At 31.2% G+C, this 23,800-nt stretch overlaps 2 long non-coding RNA genes across 2 annotated transcripts; both read left to right on the forward strand.

Moving 5' to 3' along the window:
- Positions 1-453: 453 nt before the first annotated feature.
- Positions 454-2,214, forward strand: LOC114399395. Its single transcript, XR_003663713.1, has 5 exons — positions 454-594; positions 765-823; positions 1,032-1,084; positions 1,335-1,460; positions 2,175-2,214. It is a non-coding gene; the product is annotated as an uncharacterized LOC114399395 (long non-coding RNA).
- Positions 2,215-3,599: 1,385 nt separating this feature from the next.
- On the forward strand, positions 3,600-5,663 carry LOC114398288. Its single transcript, XR_003663571.1, has 3 exons — positions 3,600-3,705; positions 5,033-5,219; positions 5,334-5,663. It is a non-coding gene; the product is annotated as an uncharacterized LOC114398288 (long non-coding RNA).
- Positions 5,664-23,800: the final 18,137 nt, after the last annotated feature.

The raw sequence follows: 23,800 nt of genomic DNA on the forward strand, positions 1-23,800 counted from the left end.
TTAGCATAGCCTTTCTCGTAGGAACATCCACAATAGATCCAGTTTGTTTGACAAGATCTCCTTCTTTTATATACAACAAAAAGGATATAATAATCTTATCTTATATATATATATATATATATATATATATATATATATATATATATACAAACAAGGCCCTGACTACTTTTTCTCTATCCTGTTGACACCTGTCCATTGTCCCATTCTCTGTCCAGTTGACACCTGTCCAGTTAAAGGTCTTCTTTTATGCCTCTTTGCTCATTGCCACGTGAATGCTTTATCCTTTTCTGAAGGTATGCGTTGTACAAGGCCCATTCTGTCTTCTTTGTGCCAGCTGTTGCAATTCCTTATTTCCACAACCACCAAGCCACGTGTCACTTTCTGATTGCCAAATTTCATCACCCCATTTAATTCCCCTTAATTCCAAAACTTTCTTCTCTCTCTTCTATTTCTCTTGCATCCGTCCAGATTCTTCCCCTCCTCTTTCTTCTCTCTCTCTCCCTTTCTCTGACTGCTCATTTCTTCTTCTTCCTCTATTCTTTCTTTACTCTCACTTGAACTACAATGGTAGAGGACGTGTGTTTCCTCTACAAGGTACTTCCTTTCTACTTTCTTATTGCTCCTTTTTACCGTCAAACGCGTATGGTTTTTTTTTTCCATTTGTGCGCTGACCCCTTTATCTCACTTTTCACTTCTTCTTCTTCTGTTCTTCTCTTTTTCCCTCTAGAACTATAATGGTAGAAGTCGTGTGTTTATTTATGCAGAGAAGGTGGAAGAACACATTAAAGCTGCGATTTTTATCTCAAAAAATCCAAGAGTACAGGTTCGTAAACACAAAAGCTTAAATTTTTTTGGGTGTTCTGCCTTTATTTTGTTTTTTTTTTTCATTTGTGCGCTGACCCCTTTCTCTCACTTCTCACTTCTTTTTCTTCTTTTTCTTCTTCTTCTTCTTCTTCTTCTTCTTCTTCTGTTCTTCTCTTTTGTTTTTACGATTTTGGTTTGGCTTTGAGTGTCATCGTTTTCCTCTGCAGGAAAGAGATTCGTGAAGCCATCGAAGGTTACAAAGGATATACATACTGATCGTGTAAGCCCCTTTTGCTTATCGCTAATCTTCAATCGTTAATCTATCACTGTTTTTTGTTTGATTTTTTGTGTTTTTTTTATGCTTCGTTGTTGTTTTTCCTTAAAACTCATATTTTTTATTTTGTTCAAACTTTTACCGGAAAGTCTATGAGTTTTTATGCATTTTCCTTAGTTGTTAATTATCTGGATTTGCATGCAAGCTCTGTACCTCAGTATCTTTTTGTGTTTTTTGCGATTTTTATTTGGATTAGGGTGTCTGTGGCTCAGTGGTATTTCACGTTCAATTGCTTACAATTGGTCTCGACCCAACATGAAAATCGGTGTTAGGATCATTCACGCAACTTCCTCTTACCGGAACGTTCCTGTTTCTCGCAAAGGTTTTTTCTTTTCCACTTTTTTCCCTTTCTTCTATCTTTTTCAATAATCTATCATCGTTTTCCTCTTTTTGTTCCTTTTAATTTTCCCGGGCTATCAATGAAGAAGCATCCAACAAGAAAGTTTTTTCCCTTTTTACTGTTATTCATGTTTGTTTCATTGATATTTGCTTCTATTTGGAAGGTTTTAATTTTATTTGTTGGTATGCATGTTTTCTTCTTAATAATAGTTATTTTTTCTTACTGATTTTTCAATTTTGTTTTTGGTTCCTTTTTATTTTGTCGGGCTATCGACGAAGAAGCATCCAACACGCATGTTTTTTCCTCTTTTCCTGTTATGCATATTTGTTTCATTACTATTTGTTTTTATTTGCAAGGTTCTAATTTTGTTTGTTGTTATGCATGTTTGCTTCTTAATAATAGTTATTTTTTCTTACTGATTTTTCAACTTTGTTTTTTGTTCCTTTTTTATTTTCCCGGGCTAATTTTTTCGTCATCTTCCCCATATGGGTTGTAAGTTATGTGTTTGATGAAATGCCTAAATGAAGTTATAGTTTTTAATCTTAAAAATTCATGTGCATCAGTGCGCATCCTACAAATTCCACGCTGGGTGTCTAATGAATGATACATGCAAGATTTTGATGATAATCATTGTAAAAATTGGTTGGTATTGATATCATTTATATTCTTTAATTATGTTAATCTATTGTTCAACAGGAAGAAGCCCAGGTTTTTTGTTTTACAGGAAGAAGCGTAGGTTTTTTTCTTGCTCTCTCTTAGTTTGTGTTATTTTTTTATTTTCTTTAATTATTATTATTATTATTATTATTATTATTATTATTATTATTATTATGATGATGATGATGATGATGATGATGATGTAGTTGGGTGTCCTTTTTTATAATTGTTATGCATGTTTGCTTCTTAATAATAGTTATTTTTTCTTAATGATTTTTCAACTTTATTTTTGGTTTCTTTTTTATTTTCCCGGGCTAATTTTTTCGTCATCTTCCCCATATGGGTTGTAAGTTATGTGTTTGATGAAATGCCTAATGAAGTTTTAGTTTTTAATCTTAAAAATTCATGAGCATCAGTGCGCATCCTACAAATTCCAAGTTGGGTGTCTAATGAATGATCCATGCGAGATTTTGATGATAATCATTGTAACAATTGGTTGGCATTGATATCATTTATATTCTTTAATTATTTTAATCTATTGTTCAACAGGAAGAAGTCCAGGATTTTTGTTCAACAAGAAGAAGCGCAGGTTTTTTTCTTGCTTTCTCTTAGTTTGTGCTATTTTTTTATTTTCTTTAATTATTATTATTATTATTATTATTATTATTATTATTATTATGTAGTTGGGTGTCCTTTTTTATAACTGTTATGCATGTTTGCTTCTTAATAATAGTTATTTTTTCTTATTGATTTTTCAACTTTGTTTTTGGTTCCTTTTTTATTTTCCTGGGCTAATTTTTTCGTCATCTTCCCCATATGGGTTGTAAGTTATGTGTTTGATGAAATGCCTAAATGAAGTTTTAGTTTTTAATCTTAAAAATTCATGTGCATCAGTGCGCATCCTACAAATTCCACGCTGGGTGTCTAATGAATGATCCATGCAAGATTTTGATGATAATCATTGTAACAATTGATTGGTATTGATATCATTTATATTCTTTAATTATTTTAATCTATTGTTCAACAGGAAGAAGCCTAGGTTTTGTGTTCAACAGGAAGAAGCACAGGTTTTTTTCTTGCTCTCTCTTAGTTTGTGTTATTTTTTTTTTATTTTCTTTAATTATTATTATTATTATGTAGTTGGGTGTCCTTTTTTATGTTATAATGACCGAGTGAACTTTGAAATTTTTCTTTGAGGTTCGTATGTAGGTGGTGATAACAAAAAAAAACCAAAAAAAGTCTTAGAAGATTAAAAAGGTACTGCCTTGACTTGGCTCCATTGCCTGTGCTTAAAGTCTTTATAACTATTGTTAGTCAAAAGCTTTAAAAAAGGTGATTTTAAGATTCTAAAAAATGTGAGTTTTTGTAGAGATTGTTTTAGAAGCTATTATTATTATTATTATTATTATTATTATTATTATTATTATTATTATTATTATTATTATGTAGTTGGATGTCCTTTTTTATGTTATAATGACCAAGTGAACTTTGAAATTTTTTTTCGAGGTTCCTGATGTATGTAGGTGGTGATAACAAAGGAAACCATAAAAGGTCTTAGAAGATTAAAAAGGTACTCCCTTGATTTGGTTCCATTGTCTGTGCTTAAAGTCTTTATAACTATTGTTAGTCAAAAGCTTTAAAAAAAGTGATTTTAAGATTCTGAAAAATGTGAGTTTTTGTAGAGACTGTTTTAGAAGCTATTCAATGTAGTTTTGAAAAATAATGTAAAGTCTGATCGTTTTCAGATTCAATTTATTTCCAAAGAAAGCTTATGGATTATCCAAACATGTTTAACATACTTCAAAAGAGATTTTAAAAAAATCATGAAGAATGCACTGCATATTTTTCCTTCCTTTGTGAAAGGGGTAGGAACTATGTCATTTTCAGCATTTATTCCATAGTAATGTACGTAGTACTGTCTCAGCTTATCACTCTTTCTACGATTTAAACAGAATGACATTTTAGGTTCTACAATTTACCTTTACCTTCTATTACCATTGATTTGTGGCGTGAATTAATTTTGGTGTACCATGCAAGTTTGACTTTCAATAAAGTACGCACTGGTGTTTTAGCTTCTGAATAAACACAAGTTCATGATTGCAACTTGCAAGTTTTGTTTTCTTAACCAGGAAACAATTGGTTTCATTGTCTGTTGCTTAAAAGAGTAGTCTAATATTTTACTTTTCTTTTTTACTTTGTAACTTTCAATCTTCATGGATACTTCAGATTCAACATTTTTATCCCAAAAGTTTCAATTTTTTTAAAACAAGTGCAGAAAATAGACTAAGCCAGATCCACGGGTACTTGAGATTTAGCATTTTTACCCCTAAATTTCAATTTTTTAAAACAAGCACAAAAAACAAATTGTTTCTTTGTTAAGTGCTCGGGTCTTCTTTCTACTCTTCATTTAGGCATTAATGGGTTATTTATTCACACACTTATTGATATTTATTCACACAATTATAGTTGGTAATTATAGGTTTTGAATTCTTTCTTTTACATATTCTTTCTTCAAGAATTCTTTTTTTAGTGGGTGGGATGAAGTTGATAAATTGTTTTAGATCATTGGAATTTTACTAGAGAAAACACAAAAAAATTGATGTGTAATTTGGTTTGTGTTTGTAAGTGCTTAAATTAGTCTTTCAGTTTGAAAACAAGGTCGAATGATGCTGTGAAATTTTTGCCTTAGTTAAAGAGCAAGGAATTTCCTCACTGCACCCTTCAAACAACTTATAGCTTTTAGATTAGTATGTGTAGATTCTGTATATGGATTGGTCCTCATTCGGTTCTCATTCCTGTATAGTTTATGCCATCTACTTAAACACTGTTTATATCATTGATTTATTTGTATTGCTTCTATATTTTTCTTCTTCTTCTTTATTCATTTTCATATATAGGTTCTGCACATTCTTCCATGTTTTAGTTGGATATATTGGTTCTGCACGGTTTCTTTCACGTTAGAGGATGACTCATGGAATCCATAAAAATCTTTGTTGCTTTACGTCTCGCGTATCTCTGAGCCTTATACGAGAACATATACAGTAAGATATAATAGATGCTACCAACATATGTAAAATTTAAAAGGTGAGATTTTTTTTAATTAAAATTACCAGCAATTAAGTTATTTCTTTATGTTTCAAAATTGTTCCATTGTTTCACTTGCTTCTTTTTTCTTTTTTCTTTTTGTTTTTAATGCAGGAGACAATAAGGTTGCCACTTCTTTTTTCTATTTATTTTTATCACAAAATAACCCACATGTTATTTGCGAGATCAGCAAACTTTAAAAGCTATATTAAGGAGGATTATTCTGAAGAACAAATCAAGCAAACAGAGTTCTATTGTTACAGATTTTATTAAGCTAATTGTGTTTGAATATTGTTTCTTTATGTCCCTCTTTGGAATGGAGTGGCTATATTTTGTTGTAGTTGTTCAACATGTACAATGCTTAATCTCTGTTTCAAGTGAAAACATCAGTCCACAACAACAAAGGTCACATCCTTTGGGTTGAAGCAAAGTTCTGTATCACAAGATTTCAGTATCTCTGCTTTATTTGGGTAATTGATGTTTAATGTTCGTCAACCTTTAATGCATATAAAGTCAGAATCATTATTTTTATAAAAATCTGCAAGAAGCAATGGCAAACTTAATAATATTGTAGTCCCAAAATGTTAGTCTAATTCGATTGCATCATTGATGAGCTATATTTAAAAAAAAAATACATTTGATTCATTGCAGAGCTTTTAAAGGCAGCTATAAAACCATTTTATGGTGTTTAGATAAATTGAGTGACCAATATAAATCTTTTAATAATGAATGATATTGAAACTTCCAAAAATAATAAATAACTAATATAAATTATTTATAAAAAAAATCAAAATCATCATTTAGGCGTTGAGTTATGTCCCTTAATATATTCTTTCTTTTCTATTTTTCAAATGGAATGGAAGAAATTGGAAATTTGCTTTCTTTTATGGTAACTTTTTCCTTTCTTTCCAAGCTTTACTGTCCCACAAGCAAAGGAATAGATTTATTTTGATCCGATGTGCCGCTGTTTTGCCGCTTCACTGTGACGGGGTCAACAACTTTTTTCAGTTGATTTGATCCAATGTGCCTCCATTTTCCATGTTTAATAATACCTCTCATGTTCTGTACTTCTTATGCAGGCGTGCCTCTTTTTGTTAATGTTCTCATGTTTTGAATTTGAATTCTGATTTTTTGTAGTTAATTATTTGACTTAAATGTCATTTCAATCTCCTTATTTTGTTTAATACGCACATTTGGCTTTTTATCCTAAAGACATTTAATTTTATTTTCCTTTATAATTTTGCTCACATTTTTTAATTTTTCAATGTTTTATTTCTTATTTTTTATTATATTGAATTCTTAATTTAATATATTCATTTAAGGTACTATTGAAAAATGAATTGGTTGGTTACAAAGTAAAAAACAGGAAATAAAATATAAAAAAATAAAGATTAAAGAAAAAGTGTGAATTCAAAAAAAAATTTAAAAACCTAAATTTTTTTGAATTTGAATTCAGATTTTTTGTTGTTAGTTATTTGACTTAAATGTCATTTCAATCTCCTTATTTTGTTTAATATGCACATTTGGCTTTTTATCCTAAAGACATTTAATTTTATTTTCCTTTATAATTTTGCTCACATTTTTAAATTTTAAAAAAAAAGAAATAAAATATAAGAAAAATTAAAGATTAAACAAAAAGTATGAATTTTAAAAAAATTTAAGAAACCACAGAATTTATATTTCGAAACAAAGAGATCAAAGGTTGATACTGGAATTCTGTCCTGTTGACAACTGTTCAATAAAAAAATAATAAACCCTCTACCTTCTTTGCTCACTTCAGTCCACGTGCAAGGCTTCATTCTTTTCTGAAGGTTTGTGTTTAGAAGGTCCCGTTCATCTTTTTGTGCCAGCTTTTGCAATTTCTCCCTTTTTTAAATTAATTAATTTATTATTTATTTATTTTCACAACCACCAAGCCACATGTCACTTTCTAATTGTCGGATTTCACTGCACCATTTAATTCTCCTTAATTTCAGAATTTTCTTCTCTCTCTTTCATTTCTCTTGCATCGGGGATTCCCCCCTCCCTCTTTCTCTTCCTCAACTTCTTCTCTTTTCTTCTCTATCAATATTCAGTTTCCCCTCTTTTCTCTTCCTCAACTTCTCCTTTTTTTCTTCTCCGCTTTTGTTTTTCCTCCTTTATTCTTTTACAAAAAAATTCATTTCATTATTTTTTTACATCCCTTTCCATCTTATGATAAATTAAAAATACAAAAAATATGTGAAATATAACTTCAATTTTGTCTAAGGTTACCTTACTTTTGTCATCTAAAGTTTTATATGGGCCATAATTAAAACAGACATTAAATACTATTGATAACATTAAAGATTTTTATACTAAATTCTCATTCTATTAATTTTATTTCATTCAACATTATAAAATTAAAATTAAAATTATGCCTTTTAAGTAAGACAAATGATTTAAATATATATATATATATATATATATATATATATATATATATATATATATATATTTCATTTTTAAAATTAAATAAAGTAACTTCTCCTAATTTAATATTTTATATAAATATAAATTCATACATATATAAGAAAAGTTAATAATTAAGTGATGTGTTCCATCCGATTTTTAAAAAACATTAAACTATCTTCTTTATTTTAACTGGCTAAAAATATGGTTGATATTTTTATGTTTTTCCTTCCTCAATTCTGAAGCTTTGTGTTTTAATAGACCACTTCTCTCTTCCTTAGCGTCAGCTGTTGCAATTTTTTTAAATAAATTATTTATTATCAAAAAATCTCTCCTTAGTGTCAGTTGTTACATATACGGTTTCGCTTCTCTTCTCCTTTTCTCTCTCTCATGCATTTTCACTCTTTCTTTTCTTTCCTTTTCTTTTCTTTTGTCTTTGTCACTACCTTCTTCTCTCTCTTCCTCTCTCTTCCTCTCTTCCTCAACAAGTTTGTTTTCTTTGATTTTTTGGTTTATGGTTAAATTTTTTCATCTTCATCAAAAAGTTTTGGGTTTTATGATTTTTCCCAAGACAAAATCTTTAATTTTTTTCAGGTGTTCTCCCTTTATTTTGTTTTTTGAGTTTTCGCAAATATTCTTTTATATACCTTCTTCTCATATTTTTATTTGTGCATACCTGTCATATTATATACATGTTGATTATTTTTTGCTCATATATTTGTTTCCCTACATTTTTATAAATATCAATATTGGTTATGGACATTCAGTAAACAAAAAAAAAAAAAACACTTTGGCTGTGTACGCCACCACAGATACATTCACAATGATTCACATGACTCTCCACCTCCAATCTTGCCATACTGCATTGAATGCTCAACAATTCTCAAACCCCTCCATATTCCGCAACTTACACATTTTCACCAACCACTGTGTCACTGCAACATTTATTCTCCACAGACCACTTCTTCGGCAAATATTCAATGCTCATTCCTTTAATAAAAAATATTGAAACGGCTCGGAGAATGGCTGCAGAGTTATCGACTGACACAACTAAGACAAGTACCAGTTCTGATTCATCATCAGCAACAAGCAAGGTGAATGTAAAACCAATTATTCGCTTACTTTTTCAAATTACTTTGAACATTGCTCATTCTCTGTTTTCCTTTTTCGGTTTGGGTTTTTGTTTTGCTTCCTACTCGCTCAGCTTTTGATTTGCTTTGCATGTAATCATTTTATTTTTTATTTGTTTTTTATGTATGTTGCTTTCGACTGAAATACTGAAAAAATGTGTGACCTTTGTCATACCTAGATTTTCTTTGTCTCCTGCTATTCTGATCTTGATCTAGCTATGAAACAAAGCCTTCTTTCTTCCTTTATGTTTTGAATGCATACACGAATATATTTTGACTCATTAATATTGTCAACTGTTGTAAACATTATTTTCTTCATTTTTTACCAGCAGACAACAAATACACAATTTCCATTGTTATTTGCTTTGTTTATTTGGAATATACCACTGATAGATTGCAATTAAATATAATATTCTACTGGTAGGATTGTTATTTCCTCTGTTTCTTCATGACTTTGCACATTATAATCCCTTTTTTAATGCTTATTCTTTACCTCAATTGTTTCTGGATAGCAAATTATGCTGCTAAACTTTGGAATTTGGGCCTATATTGATCTCTCATCTTCAACAATAGTCGCACATTGTAATTCTAGAACAAACCACAAAACACTGATAGTCCTATTCATTCATTTTATTATGTTGTTGTCATTCTCCAGATATTTTACACTTTCCTATTTCAGTATCATACTTGGTTTTCATTTTTTGCATTTCCTCTCACTGCAAATTCAATATCCAATTCACACAAATCCATTAATCCTACAGTTCACTGCAGTATTACACAATGATATGGTAATGTTACATACTAATTGTTTTTATTCTTCAGATAGTTTCATATTTGCTTTCTTGCTATGATTATTTGTAGGACATTATAGAAGTGCCCTTTTTTTACCACCGACAATGGGCACCCACCAGAATACCCTGAGTTTGTCAACTTTAGATATGATGGAACAATATACCAAATCAGGCTAAGGCAGTATCGGACAAAAGTCTACTTTGCGGAAGGGCTGAAAGAATTCAGAAAAGATTTATCAATTTTTTAATATGTGATGATTAAATTCTTGGCATGCAACAACAAATCCATGTTTGATCTTTATTTTGTTCCCTCACTGGAATGCCAGACTTGCGGAAGGCCAAAAGTTATGTCAAGACAACATATTTGGACAGTTGAAATCACACAATCAATGCTTGGTGCACCAGGACCACTGGTAACAATGAAAACCTCTTCAATGTTGCTTATTAATTCATGCTTATATATCATGTTGTTTTTTTCCCATGCAGAGACTCCCCAACTGTGCCATGACACATGTAAATGCCTGTGGTCAACACATGACCATTCTCAGAAGATTTGGACCTTCATTACAGTGGAATGTTGTCGTGGTTGATGGTGAAGTTGGACGCAAATATGTTGTACAACCATGGTATCAATTCCTTGCAGATAATGATTTCTCCCACGGTGATGAAATCTCCTTCTATTACAGGACCATTGATAAAATATGGGAAATTGTCATCCGCCGGAGAAAGAATTGGGACTATTAGCTTTAGTTATGTACTTTGATTTATCTATCTTTTTGTCTTTTATGTTTTTCCCCTCTCCTCTCATTTAATTGAAACAACATTTATTTTTTTGTGTTGGCATTTTCATTTTCACCCACTCCTTTTGTTCCTTTCGTTTTCTTCTTTTTTACTTCACCCATCAAAAATTGGCCTTGCATCTGTTTTCTTGGCTTTTGCATTCTGGGTACTGTCATTCAATTTTTTATTTTGTGGTTTTTTTTGTTCTGCTGACCTTTGTGGGTACATGTTTTCTTGCATGAGTATTGGTTCATAAAAACATTTTTATTTTGTTTTCTGACTTCTCACAATACGATCACTATTGTATGCACATGTTATTTTAATTTTATTTTCAACATGAATATTATTGGTAGAGCCACAGTTAAGCATTTTGCACATCGACTATATTTCTGATGCAGTTGATATGTGTTACACATAAATTTTGGCTTTCAGATTTTGTTTTGTCATATGACATTGTTAACAAATGTATCACTCAATTTTGAGATTTCATGGTTTGAATTTGAATGAAATGACTCTGTTTAATTTAATCTGCTATATTAGTAATTTATAACTGTTGTACTACAAATTTTTGGTATGGTAAACTAAACATTGTTGATAAAGCGATATTGTTGTCTACTTTGCTCATCTTACACATTCCCTACTATAGTGATCTCATATTTATTTGTTGCCTCTTCCAGTGTTTATGTTTTATAAACCATGTAATATTCATGATCTGTTTTCAGATTTACTTGATCAGAAAAACAAAATCCTATCACACCATGTTGTGTTCTTAGACCACATTAATATATATAATTTATGTGGAAAAAAAAATTTCATACGAAAGTGAACTTTTGGTTTGTCTTGCATTTGCTTCTTTTTTTGCGGTTATGTGTTCATTGTCTGTTTACCTTTTTCGGTTTCTTTTGGACTGAAAGTAGTGAAAACATGCGTGAGCTTTGTCTGATTCTAATTTACATTGCTACTGTTTATGCCTTTCTGTTCGTTTTGATGCCTACTAATGTTTCTGTTTTGTTCTTTTTTACACACGTTTGTATGTGGTTCGTTTTGGTCTTTATGTTAGTTTGCATACAACATTTTTGAATTTATTTCCTATGTTTCTTTTCTATAATTTAAATCAATTTCAAAATGTTTTCAACACAATCAAATCTTTTTACAAATTATCTTTATATTATATACAAATAACACCTTGACTAATACCAACACAGAACCCTAACTAATAATATTTGTGCCACTTACAGTAAAATACCCTGCAAACCCGCAATATTTTTTAATTTATTTCCTATGTTTGTTTTATATAATTTAAAATAATTTCAAAATGTTTCCGACACAATCAACTCTTTTTACAAACAATCTTTATGTTATATACAAACAAGATCCTGACTAATAGTATTTATGTCCACTAATTATGCAAATTTAGTCCCATCTTCACAATAAAATACATCTAAAATAAAATTTTCCCTGCAAAACCATAATATTTTTAAATTAATTTCCTATATTTATTTTATATAATTTAAATCAATTTCAAAATATTTCCAACACAATCAACTCTTTTTGTAAATTATCTTTATGTTATATACAAACAGCATGTTGACTATTTATCTTATATAGAAACAGCAAGCTGACTATTTATCTTATATACAAACAACACCATGACTAATAGTATTTATGTTGATGCGAGAGTCTCGCGTACGGTTCCTTTGAGAAGGGTGTGATACCACCACCTATCAGGCCCACTACAAAATTATTTTAAAATTTTAGTCCCTCTTCACAATTAAATACATCTAAAATAATTTTTTTCCTAAAAAACAAAATATTTTTTATTTTATTTCCTATGTTTCTTTTATATAATTTAAATCAATTTTAAAATATTTTCAACACAATCAACTCTTCATACAAATTATCTTTATGTTATATGCAAACAACATGTTAACAAATAGTATTTATGTCACTTACAGTAAAATTATACAAAAAGTACCATCACAAATATTATTTATTCACTTAGAGTCTAATGATACAAACAACACTTTGACAAATAGTATTTATATCACTTATAGTAAAATACCGACCCGTGCATCGCACGAACTCTCCACTAGTTAACAATAAAACAGAGTCTCAAGTATAATATGACCACTTTAATGCAACTAAATATGTGATATGGCAAATACCCACTATTTGACATACAATTGTACTTAGTATTATAGGAGATCAAGGTGACACGGATATGTGCAGAATCAAGAGTAAGAGTCGAAGTTCTCGTAAAACTTTTCATGTGATTTTGCTATCTCATTTGAGTTCATTACAAATAGATTCATGTTGTTTAATGTGACACTAACACACAACATGAAGTCCAAAATACTATTGGTTAAACGATTATATTAGTGAATAAATGACTTGTAACCAACATTTAGTGATATAGACATATAGTTGATAGATAATTATGTCATTTAAACATATGTATGTGTTTATGAAAAAAAAAAGTTATTAGGAGGAATTAATCTCTTACCTAAATTTTAATATCTGGAAAGATTATTATTATTATTGTCAACCAACAATATTCTTAATTTAGCCCCCAAAAAATTACTTTTGGAGACCGAACTTCTTCAAATTGAAATTTTCTCATGATCGGTTTATTTTTTGCTCTATTGGTGGCATTGTAACAAATTTTATAACAAGTAGAGATTTGTAATTTCGGGTTTACATAAAAAAGGGTCTATTTACCTTAGATTTTGGTAAAAATATTTTTGAAAGAAATAAAACAAAAAAAGATTGCTATTAATATAATAGTGTTTGAAAATAATTTTCTAAAAATAAGTTAAAAAAATTATTCATTTCATTTAAACAATATAATAATTTTTTTTAAAGTAAAAACATAGTTATGTTTTAAAAATTTATAGATCTAATATTACATTTACAATCAATTTTATTCACTGGCAAAAAAAAAATTTAAAAAAACTTTCAAATGATTGTCATCCTTGCTAATACAATTCCATTTTTATTGGTCAAGAAGGTCTAACTCAATTGTTCGAACAAGATATTTGAATTATTACAAACATCCTTATACTATCTTTGATTCCTACAACTAAAACAAATCTCATTTTTATTGAGAGAAATGTGAAAATGAGAGTAAACACATACTAACACAAATCTCATTTTCAGTTGCAATTTGAATGCTATAAAACATTTTCCTCTTCATTATTCTAAGGGATGTGACACAACTTCCAACAAAAGTTGTAAATATGGGGAGAAAACATGAGACATATGTTTCAGGGCATAGTGAGTTAAATGCTTATGAACCAACAATTCTACACTATCATCTAATCATAAATCACCGTTTGAATTACTTTAAAATAATTATTTTAAAAGTCAACAAACTTATCATACATGATAATTGTGATTTGATGATTATAAATTTTTTTACATTATCAGTTAATAACCTTTCTTCTTTTCGTAACTTATTAGTACTATTATGTATAAGGTTTTCTCAACAAAGAACAATTTGAAATGAATGGCGATAATAAGGCCCCAAGGTAATTTCTCGTTTTTAATTTTGAAATTAAAAAAAAAGTTTTAGTTGAGTTTTTGGTTTATCTTTATTTTATTTTTAAAAAAAATTATTGTAAATTAAAGATAAATAAAATAAGTCAATTTTTATATCTTATCTCATTCTACTATGAAGTAATGACAACGACAAAGATAGCGAGGATAGAAGTGATGATAGTGACAACGATGGTGGGAATGGTATAGTAACAATGATAGTGTGAATAGTAATGATGAAATGATAGTGGTGGAGATGTTAGTGGCGGTGTGTGGAGGTGGTGATAATGGAATGGTGGTAAAATGATGATGGTGGTGAGAATGTGTTTTTTAGTATCTAAATCAAATTCATAAAACTTTTTTTCTTTATTTTGAAAATGAATGTAAAATTATTTTAAAATTAAGTTAAGAACCATTTCAATTCCATTTTTTCGAACATATTTTGTTTAGAAAATTAATTTTTTTTATTGATGTGTTAAATGCAATTAGAAAAAGGCAACCGACTACATTGTGCTAATTGCTTTTTCTTGGATCTAACTTGCGACCTCGATCTTTTGGTTTGATGTGATTTTCGGAATCTGATGAACCTTGTTGGCCAACCTTTTCTCCACCTTATGATTGAAGCCTCAAATCAACAGAAGCTCCACTTGAGTTACTAGCAAATTTCATACATATTCGTAGAAAAGGAACTACATAAAAGAATAAACCAGGAATTCAGCCAACACATACTTGGAAGAACCTTAAAAATGAAGGTTTCTAAAACCATAAATCATGAAAGAATTACTCATCTAGAACCCAGATGACAAATTGTGTAGCATTCCCACTCCATTGACATACCTCCCAAATTGAAATAATAATTTGATTGAAGAATCTAGCATACAAAATAAATGTGCACGGCATGACGATATGATCTTCCGGGCGGAATTGCCAAGACAATTTGTGAGATTTTCACCAAAAAATAATTAAGCATTCAATTTAAATCACATTAGTAGTAGTCAACAATGGCCATTATTATTCTAAGGCAGTGCCTACCAAAAATGTTCCGCAAAGAAAGAATAGCGTGAATGGCGACTATACTATGTGTTAGTATCAAACCATGCAGATTCTATGGAGCTCTGTCAAAGGGCTGTGTATCATTGTAACAGACATCCCATAAGCTTCCATAGCATCCTTGGCAACCAAACCAGAGCAATTTGGATTTTGAGACAAGGCTTGCAAAACTTTTCTTTTGATACATTCCTTCAAGTTCCATAACATTAATTCAGTATAGAAAAAATTACAGGAAAAAAATAATCTAAAATACTAATATATACTAAAGCAAATGCATGACAGAAGCAACTGAATAATAACAGATGTAATTTTAAGGAAAACAGAAAATTGTATCTAACTTCAAGTTAAATTGATTTACAAACTACTTTTACCCGTTAGATGTCAATCATGTAAGAGTCTTTTTAATGAAAAAATGTAACATTATTTGGCTTAATCATCATGCTTATGAACAGAAGATAGCCTAGTGTCCCTCACCTCCTTCAAGAAAGAACAGGGCAGTGTTGTCAAATAGCGGTCATGGCTCTGCTACGGCGGATTTTTGCCAACCACCATAGGCAATTTGTGAAGGGATGCCCCCCATGGCGACGCCATAAGGTTCAATGGCGTGTTTATATGGCAGAATTTTGGCCTTCCCACATCCGCCATTAATAACCCTAGAACAAGGTATATTGAGTATTAGGAAAAAGCAGTAGCAGTTGTATGGCACTATAAGTTATGCTTCTGCAATTTTGTTTTTCATAAAATAATTACTCCACAGTTTTACTGTTTCCTAATCCATTTAGAATTGGCTAAAATTCAAGAAATCCCCTACGACTATATCATTTGCGTGAATCACCATGTTAGGTGTTGACTGAAGTTAATGCCATCACTTAGGAACAATATTACTATAATACACTTAGGTACAGTATAGAGTACCTCAGCCCAGAGTAAAGTGATAGAGTCCAATGTTTTAAATCCAGGATAGCAACTGGCCCCAAAAACACGTAGGATTGCCGCTATTTTGAAATTTTTTATATAATTTATAATCACTATATACGTATAAATTCTCCAATATGATAAAAGTTACTCACAATGACTTTCATAATTAATAATAAAAAGTCATAGGTGTCATAATCGAAACATGCAAGTAAATACCAACAAAAGCAAATACAAGTTCCCTAGGTAGAAATCATAAATCATCATCTTCTAACCTAAAGCCTTCTTGTCTATCATTTTCACTATTATTAAAGTTGAAGATTTCTATTTTGCGAATTGAAATTCTAAAAATAGCCCACCAAGCCATCTCATTTCGGAGGGCTTTTCTGGAATAAACACATAGTGCCAATATAGCATCACTAAGACCACTATTCAACCTGCTATTTGGTCCACTATGGTGCCCCTATAAATATTACCAACATCAACAGTATCAAGTATGCTTTTATTACACACCATCACTCTGGTAAAAATTACTATTGACTAAAGTGTTGAAGTTGCTTTTTGCATGTACCGAACCCCTGTGCATGCCATGTTATATGCATTGAAGAAGAGAGTCACAATCCCTACAGCTCCAACCTCAGTCAATGAAAGGCATATTTTGGACAGAGCTATACCTAAGCAAGATCAAGTCAACCATCTACATGTCGGGCACAAAAAACGCTAGCTTTAAAATTAGGGTCAGTTAACACCCAAGATTTTCAAATTATGCTAATAACCCATTCAATTAACCACCATAATCTAAACTTCAAATAAAGGATGGAACACCTACTTTACCTGCTCCACTTTCCAAACTATTAGTTTTCAACCCTCCCTGCCCGCCATATGAAGAATAGGATTGAAGCCAAAACAAATCACCAATTTCCTTTTGCATGAGGAAGACCAAAATATTCTTATTTTTCTTGTTAACTATTCCATGTGTCAATATGAACACTACCATATAGCTAAAATTTCTTATAGTTATAATACCTGTTAAGATTACATATTATTCTATTATTTTCATACCAGAGATCTCTTTAGTTTCAGTAAGCTAAAATTTCACATGTTATAAAAGAAAAATAGTACTTTTCCATGTAGTTGCAGGAGACTCAAGTATTTTGCATTGTAGTTGACTGGATGTACAGTCTCCATAAAAATCGATGCTCCTATTCTTTAACAGGGTGGATCTTTGTGATCAAATGAAGAGCTAAGATCACCAACAATGGAGGAAAGGCAGGGATTCAAGAAAGAGCAGGATCCTACTAAAAGTTGTCATTTTGGATAGTTCACACAACACTACTAAGTACTTTAAAGCTTTAACGGTGTTGGCTTAGGAGAAAAATTAAACACTAAATAAATTTCATGGGAAGAATTGCACATTCTTAAAGTGAGGAGCGTACAATGCACATGAAGCAAAAATTAACGGGGAAAGCTATATTTGAGCCTTTCTAATTTGTGTAGTAAATAATTTTACCGTTATTTACATCCCAAAGTTGTCATTTTGGATAGTTCACACAGCACTTAGGAGAAAAACTAAGCACTAAAAATAAATTTCATGTGATGAATTGCACATTTTTAGAGTGAGGAGCGTACAATGCACATGAAGCAAAGATTAACGGGGAAAGCTATCTTTTAGCCTTTCTAATTTGTGTAGTAAATAATTTTACCATTATTTACGGCCCAAAGACCACTCTGGTTTTGAATTTGAATGACACAATCTTTAGAGATAGCAAGTTAATTTGTTATAATATAAAGCAACATATAAAAAGTGATTTGATGTAATGATCATATAATCATGATAAAAGAAAATATATATCAGAAAAAGAGAGAGAGAGAGAGACAGAGAGAGAGAAAGAGAAAAGATTAAATCAATCTTCTATTCAACTTTATTACATAAATTAAAACTGTGAACAAAGAAAAAACCATGCTTCCATTTGTATTAACAAATGCATTAAAGAATGTTGAAGTTTCATTTTATAAATTGTGTACCATATACTGTTTGATTTTAAACTTCACTGGCTAGTGTGGCCAGTCAGGAGGAAGGCAACACATGCTAGCATCCAACAAAATTGGAAATACTGCTGCATCATTATGCGACATGGAATAGAGCAAAAGGGATAAGTTTCCATAAATTTTATTCTCTAGTCTTCCTTAACCAATGTTTAATGTACATCATTTGACCATAGGGGCCTATAAGAATGATTATGCTATTGTAAAACACACTAATGAGACAAACCACCTCATAATCATCAATGTTGTCAAATGGAAGTGCCATGGTGTGGTAGATTTTTTGCCAACCGCCATAGGCAATTTGTGAAGGGAGACAGACCCACTGTATCTCACCTATTTCCACCCATCCCTCTATCTCACTCATCATCTCTTTTCTATTTCTCTTCAACTAAACACCTTTACTTTCCACTTTATTTCTCACCTATTTCCACTCTTAATTTCCATCTAACCTATTTTATCTACTCTACCAAACAGGCATTAATGTCATACCAGTCCTCCTGGTGATTAACTCCCTCTACCTTAAAATTTCTATCTCCACTTTCTTATCTGATTCAACAAAATATATGAAACATGTTTTAGATAGCTCTAGATTTATATCTTCTCTTTAGTCGACATTTACTGACCATCACAAAAGAATACTGTGGTTAAAAGGATAGGTGTTGTCAACTCTCTATTTGAATTCTATATTCCACCGACACAATAAGACATTTGCACTAATATTTGTCAAACAGACAAAATTCTAGCTACCAATCACCATCCCTAGAAAATTATACCAAGTATTCAAAAATTTGACATGGATGACTTCAATTGGTTTGTGAGTTTTTGGCTTTCTATCTTGATCCTATAGCCTAATTCTCAGTATTGATCAAATCATATCTGATATACTTATCAGTCAAGTATGATATATCTGATACACTTATCTTGTTGATTTTCTATAATTTAGATTCTTGACTGCCCCAAAGAAATCCTTCCAACAAAATAGGTAGTGCATATGATTAAGAGAATTCAACTAACAAGAGGGGTGGTCATGTCAGTTTTCTATAATTTAGATATCAATAACCATGAGGATTTACTTTTCCTTATCTCAAACTTTTAATAATGCACTAATTGCTTACATAAGTGACATTAGAGGTAGTGACAATAGACGTAGACTTCAATTAAAATTGTTATTTCAAATAAAATGATCAAGACTACATTCCTCATTTTTATTATTTTATTATCCCCGTGGAACCTTTTGTTTGAAGATCAGATTCAAAATATGTAAGTGCAATAGCTAGTTGTTTGAATATTGTACTCTTCCTAATCCTCCATGTGTATAAGAAACTAGTAGACTAGCAAAAGTCTTTGAGATGCTTGATACTATCAATCAATGTCTCAAATAGAAATTTTAAAACTTTTGAGATGAGAGTAATGCTCATGTGGAAGGAGGTCATAAAGTTTGAGAGAGAAAAGAAGAAAGCTGAAAGATATTATTGTTGATTTAGCATTGAAAGGTTAGTTACAATCTATTTTTCTATTTTTAACTAACCTAAGTTAGTTACTACTCTAACAGAAATAACAGCTTCTAACAAACTAACAGAAATAACAAACCATAATTGCCCTATCTAAACCATAACTATTCTAACAGTTGTCCTGACTAAATCATAATTGTTCTAACAATTGTCCTAATTGAATCACAAAGTAAAACTTACTTAATACACTAATATCCCCCCTCAAACTCAATGGGGTTGAGAATCAGAAATGAACTCAACTACATTGAGTTTGGACCTAAGAAAGAGAAATCGAGTTGGTGATAGAGGCTAAGTGAGGGCATCAACCCATTGGTCAATAACAGGAATATGATACAATTTCAGCTCTTTAGCTAAAGACTTTCTCCCTAACAAAAAACATGTCAATTTCCATGTGCTTTGTCCGGGAATGAAGAACTAGATTATGACTGATAGCTAGTGCACTTTGGTTGTCACAGTAAATCTCTGGGGTCTAAAATGGAACAAATAACTATGTTAAAAGAGTTTGAATCCTTGTAACTTCAGTCGTGGCTTGAGCCAAGCTCTTGTGTTCATCTTCAGTAGACGATCTAGCCACAATTTGTTGTTTCTTGGACCACCATGAGACCAAATTAGGACCAAAATACATCACTGCACCAGAGGTAGACAGAATATCATCTGGATCCAAGGCCTAATCAGCATCACATAGGTCTTTGATAGTAAAAGGCTGAGAGGAAGGAGCAACCTTGAAGTACAGACCATGATGAATAGAGCCTTTAAGGTACCTTAGAATGCGTTAAACAGTTGTCCAGTGAGAGTCCATAGGATTAGCCAGGAACTGACAGACCTTGTTCACAACATAGCTTAACTCAGGTCTTGTAATGGTTGTGTATTGAAGAGCACCAACAATAAACCTATAGAGAGATGAATCACTGAATAAATCCGAGCTAGCTTTGGTTAACTTGCAATTAGCATTCATAGGAGAAGAAATAGGCTATGCTTCTGCGATTTTAGTTTTCTGAAGCAAATCTCTGATATATTTGCTTTGAGTTAGTAGAATAGTCCCATCAGCCACTGATTTGATTTCATTACCAAGAAAATAGTCAAGTTTACCCAATTGTTTAAGAGAAAAATTGGAATGCAACTTAGTGGTGAGTTGTTGAATTACAACATTGGAGGTACCGGTGATAATAATATCATCTACATAAACAAGAATGTAGATAATGTGTCCTTTATTTTTATAAACAAACAACGAAGGATCGCACTTGTTGGCCATAAACCCAAGCTATAAAAGAGTTCCTTTGAGCCTATCAAACCACTATCTTGGGGCCTATTTAAGGCCATACAAAGCCTTTTGTAGCTTGCAAACCAAGGTTCTATCTGAACTTTCGAAGCCTTGTGGCTGCTGCATATAGATAGTCTCTTCAAGATGGCCATTTAAAAAGGCATTGTTGACATCCAACTGGAACAAATCCCATTTATTAGTGAGAGCAAGAGTAATAATCAGCCTGATTGTAACATGTTATATCACAGGAGAAAAGGTTTCATTAAAGTCATAACCAACAATATGATGAAATCCTTTAGTCACTAACCTAGCCTTGAACCTGTTAACAGTCCCATCAACATTCTCCTTAATTATGAAGACCCATTTACAACCCACAACTTGTCTATCTTTGGGAAGAGGAACAAGATCCCATGTCTTATTATTAAGAAAAGCCTCATACTCTTGTTTCATAGCAGCAAACCATTGAGGGTCAGCAAGAGTCTGATTAACAATCTTAGGTTCACAATGTGCCAAAAGCAGTGAAAGATGCAACCTAGATTGATGAATTCCAGAGTTGGATTTGGTTTGCATTGGATGGACATTTTATGAGGAAAGAATAGGATTATAAGAAGGAGAACTGGCAGTGTGAGACTGAGAAGAAGAAGTACTAGATAGTTCACTTGGATTTCTGTTTAAGTCAAAAATAGTGTTAGAGTGTTCATCAGTAACAAAACTTGGTTCAGCATTTCAAAGAAGAGAAGATGATGTGACATTTTGAGAATTAGGGAATTCAATATTAAGGGATCTAAAGGGATCAGCACTTACAGAAGTAGAATTAGTTTCAACATGTTGAGAAGAATGAGTGAGTTCATTAAGGGAAGATGAAACAAGAGGAATATGAGCAATAGGTAAAAAAAATCACTCTTAGAAGAAGTGACAGAGTTGGATAAAGGTGGAAAAAGATCATTGAAAGGATATTTAAGCTCATTGAAGATAACATCTTTGGAAACATATAATTTGCCATTAGGAGAGAGACACTTGTGGCCTTTGTGAGAGGTGGAATAATGGAACAAACACTCATGTGACCTGAAATCAAGTTTGTGTTTATTATAGGGTCTAAGAAAAAGATAGCAAGAATGCCCAAAGTTCCTAAAAAAATTGTAATTAGGTGACTTGTTGAACAAAATAGTATAAGGAACTTGAAATTTAAGAGAAGCAGTGAGAAGTCTGTTTATCAAATAAACAACAGTTTGGAAGGCTAAATCCTAAAATTTTAAAGGGAGAAAAGCTTGTTTGAGAAGAGTGAGGCCTAACTCAATGATATGCCTGTGTTTTCTTTCCACAACACCATTTTAATTATGTGTGTGAGGGCAAATTAGCATGCGGATGATCCCATGGGTTTGAAGAAATAAGGTAAGAGGTTTAAATTCACCTCCCCAATCTGTTTTAACACTCTTAATTTTGGTATCAAATTGGAGTTTAGTTATATTTTAAATTGCTGAAAAATAGAAAATGTTTCTGATTTATTTTTAAGAAAATAGATCCAAGTGAACTTAGAATAGGCATCAACAAAGCTGATATAATAAGAGAAACCATTTGAGGATGAAATATGAGATGGTCCCCACAAATCACTGTATATAAGTTCAAGAGGAGCAAAATATACAGTTTGAGATAGAGAAGATGGTAGTCTATGTGACTTTCCAACACAATAAGCAACACAGAATTCAAACATAGTTTTATTAACTATGGGTATATTACAATGATTAAGAACAAGCCTTAGTACATTCATTAGGATGGCCCAATCTAAGGTGCCATATAGTTTGAGAGCTAGTGCTAGGTGTTGTTTTAACATCAGAAACAATATTTACAAAGGAATCTGTTGGATCAAGTGGCCTCGGAATAATTAAGAAGGGGGTTGAATTAATTATTAATGTGTCTTGACTAATTAGAAATTTATCCTTCTTAATGTTACTAGATTCAATTAGGTTTTACTACTAAGTTATGAGAAAGTAAATAACATAAACAATAACTTAGATAAAAGTAAAGCGAAAAAAAAAGTGCACCGCGGAAAAGTAAATGTAGAAGCAAGCTTCATGATGTTGAATCAAGATTGATTCAAGGAGTTTTGATGATAACAAAGATGATGACAAAAAGCCCAAGAGAATGAGTTCAAGATTGAATCAAGAACACTTCAAGAATCAAGAGGAAATCTGATTTCAAGATTCAAGAATCAAGTTTCAAGATTTAAGTTTCAAGAATCAAGAATCAAGAATAATCAAGTTGAAGATTCAAGAATCAAGAAAAGACTCAATCAAGATAAGTACTAAAAAGTTTTTCAAAAACATTGAGTAGCACATGAAGTTTTCACAAAATCTTTTACCAAAGAGTTTTTACTCTCTGGTAATTGATTACCAGTTTATTGTAATCGATTACCAGTAGCAAAGATTGTTTTCAAAAAGCTTTCAACTGAATTTACAACGTTCCAATTGATTTCAAAATGGTGTAATCGATACAATGATTTGGTAATCGATTACCAGTGTGTTTGAACGTTGAAATTCAAATTCAAATGTGAAGAGTCACATCCTTACACAAAAATGCTTTGTGTAATCGATTACAATGATTTGGTAATCGATTACCAGTGATAAGTTTTGAACAAAAATCAAAAGATGTAACTCTTCCAATGGTTTTCAAGTTTTTCTAAAGGTCATAACTCTTCTAATGGTTTTCTTGACCAGACATGAAGAGTCTATAAAAGCAAGACCTTGATTTGCATTTTATCAATTCATTCAAAACATTGAATACAATCATTACAATCCTTTACAATTTTTGAATCTCTTTAAGCATCTTCTTGAATTTCTTCTTCTTCTTCCTTTGCCAAAAGCTTTCTAAAGTTTTCTTGTTTTTTCCAAACCTTGAAAACAAAACTTTTGCTATTCATCTTTTTCATTCCTTTCTCCCTTTGCCAAAAAGAATTCGCCAAGGACTAACCGCCTGAATTCTTTTTGTGTCTCTCTTCTCCCTTTTCCAAAAGAACAAAGGACTAACCGCCTGAATTCTTTTGTGTCTCCCTTCTCCCTTGTCAAAGAATTCAAAATGACACAGTCTGAGAATTCTTTTGATTCTTCCCTTTCCCATAAACAAAATATTTCAAAGG

Source organism: Glycine soja, chromosome 19 (assembly GCF_004193775.1).
Source record: "Glycine soja cultivar W05 chromosome 19, ASM419377v2, whole genome shotgun sequence".
Taxonomy (NCBI): Eukaryota; Viridiplantae; Streptophyta; class Magnoliopsida; order Fabales; family Fabaceae; genus Glycine; species Glycine soja.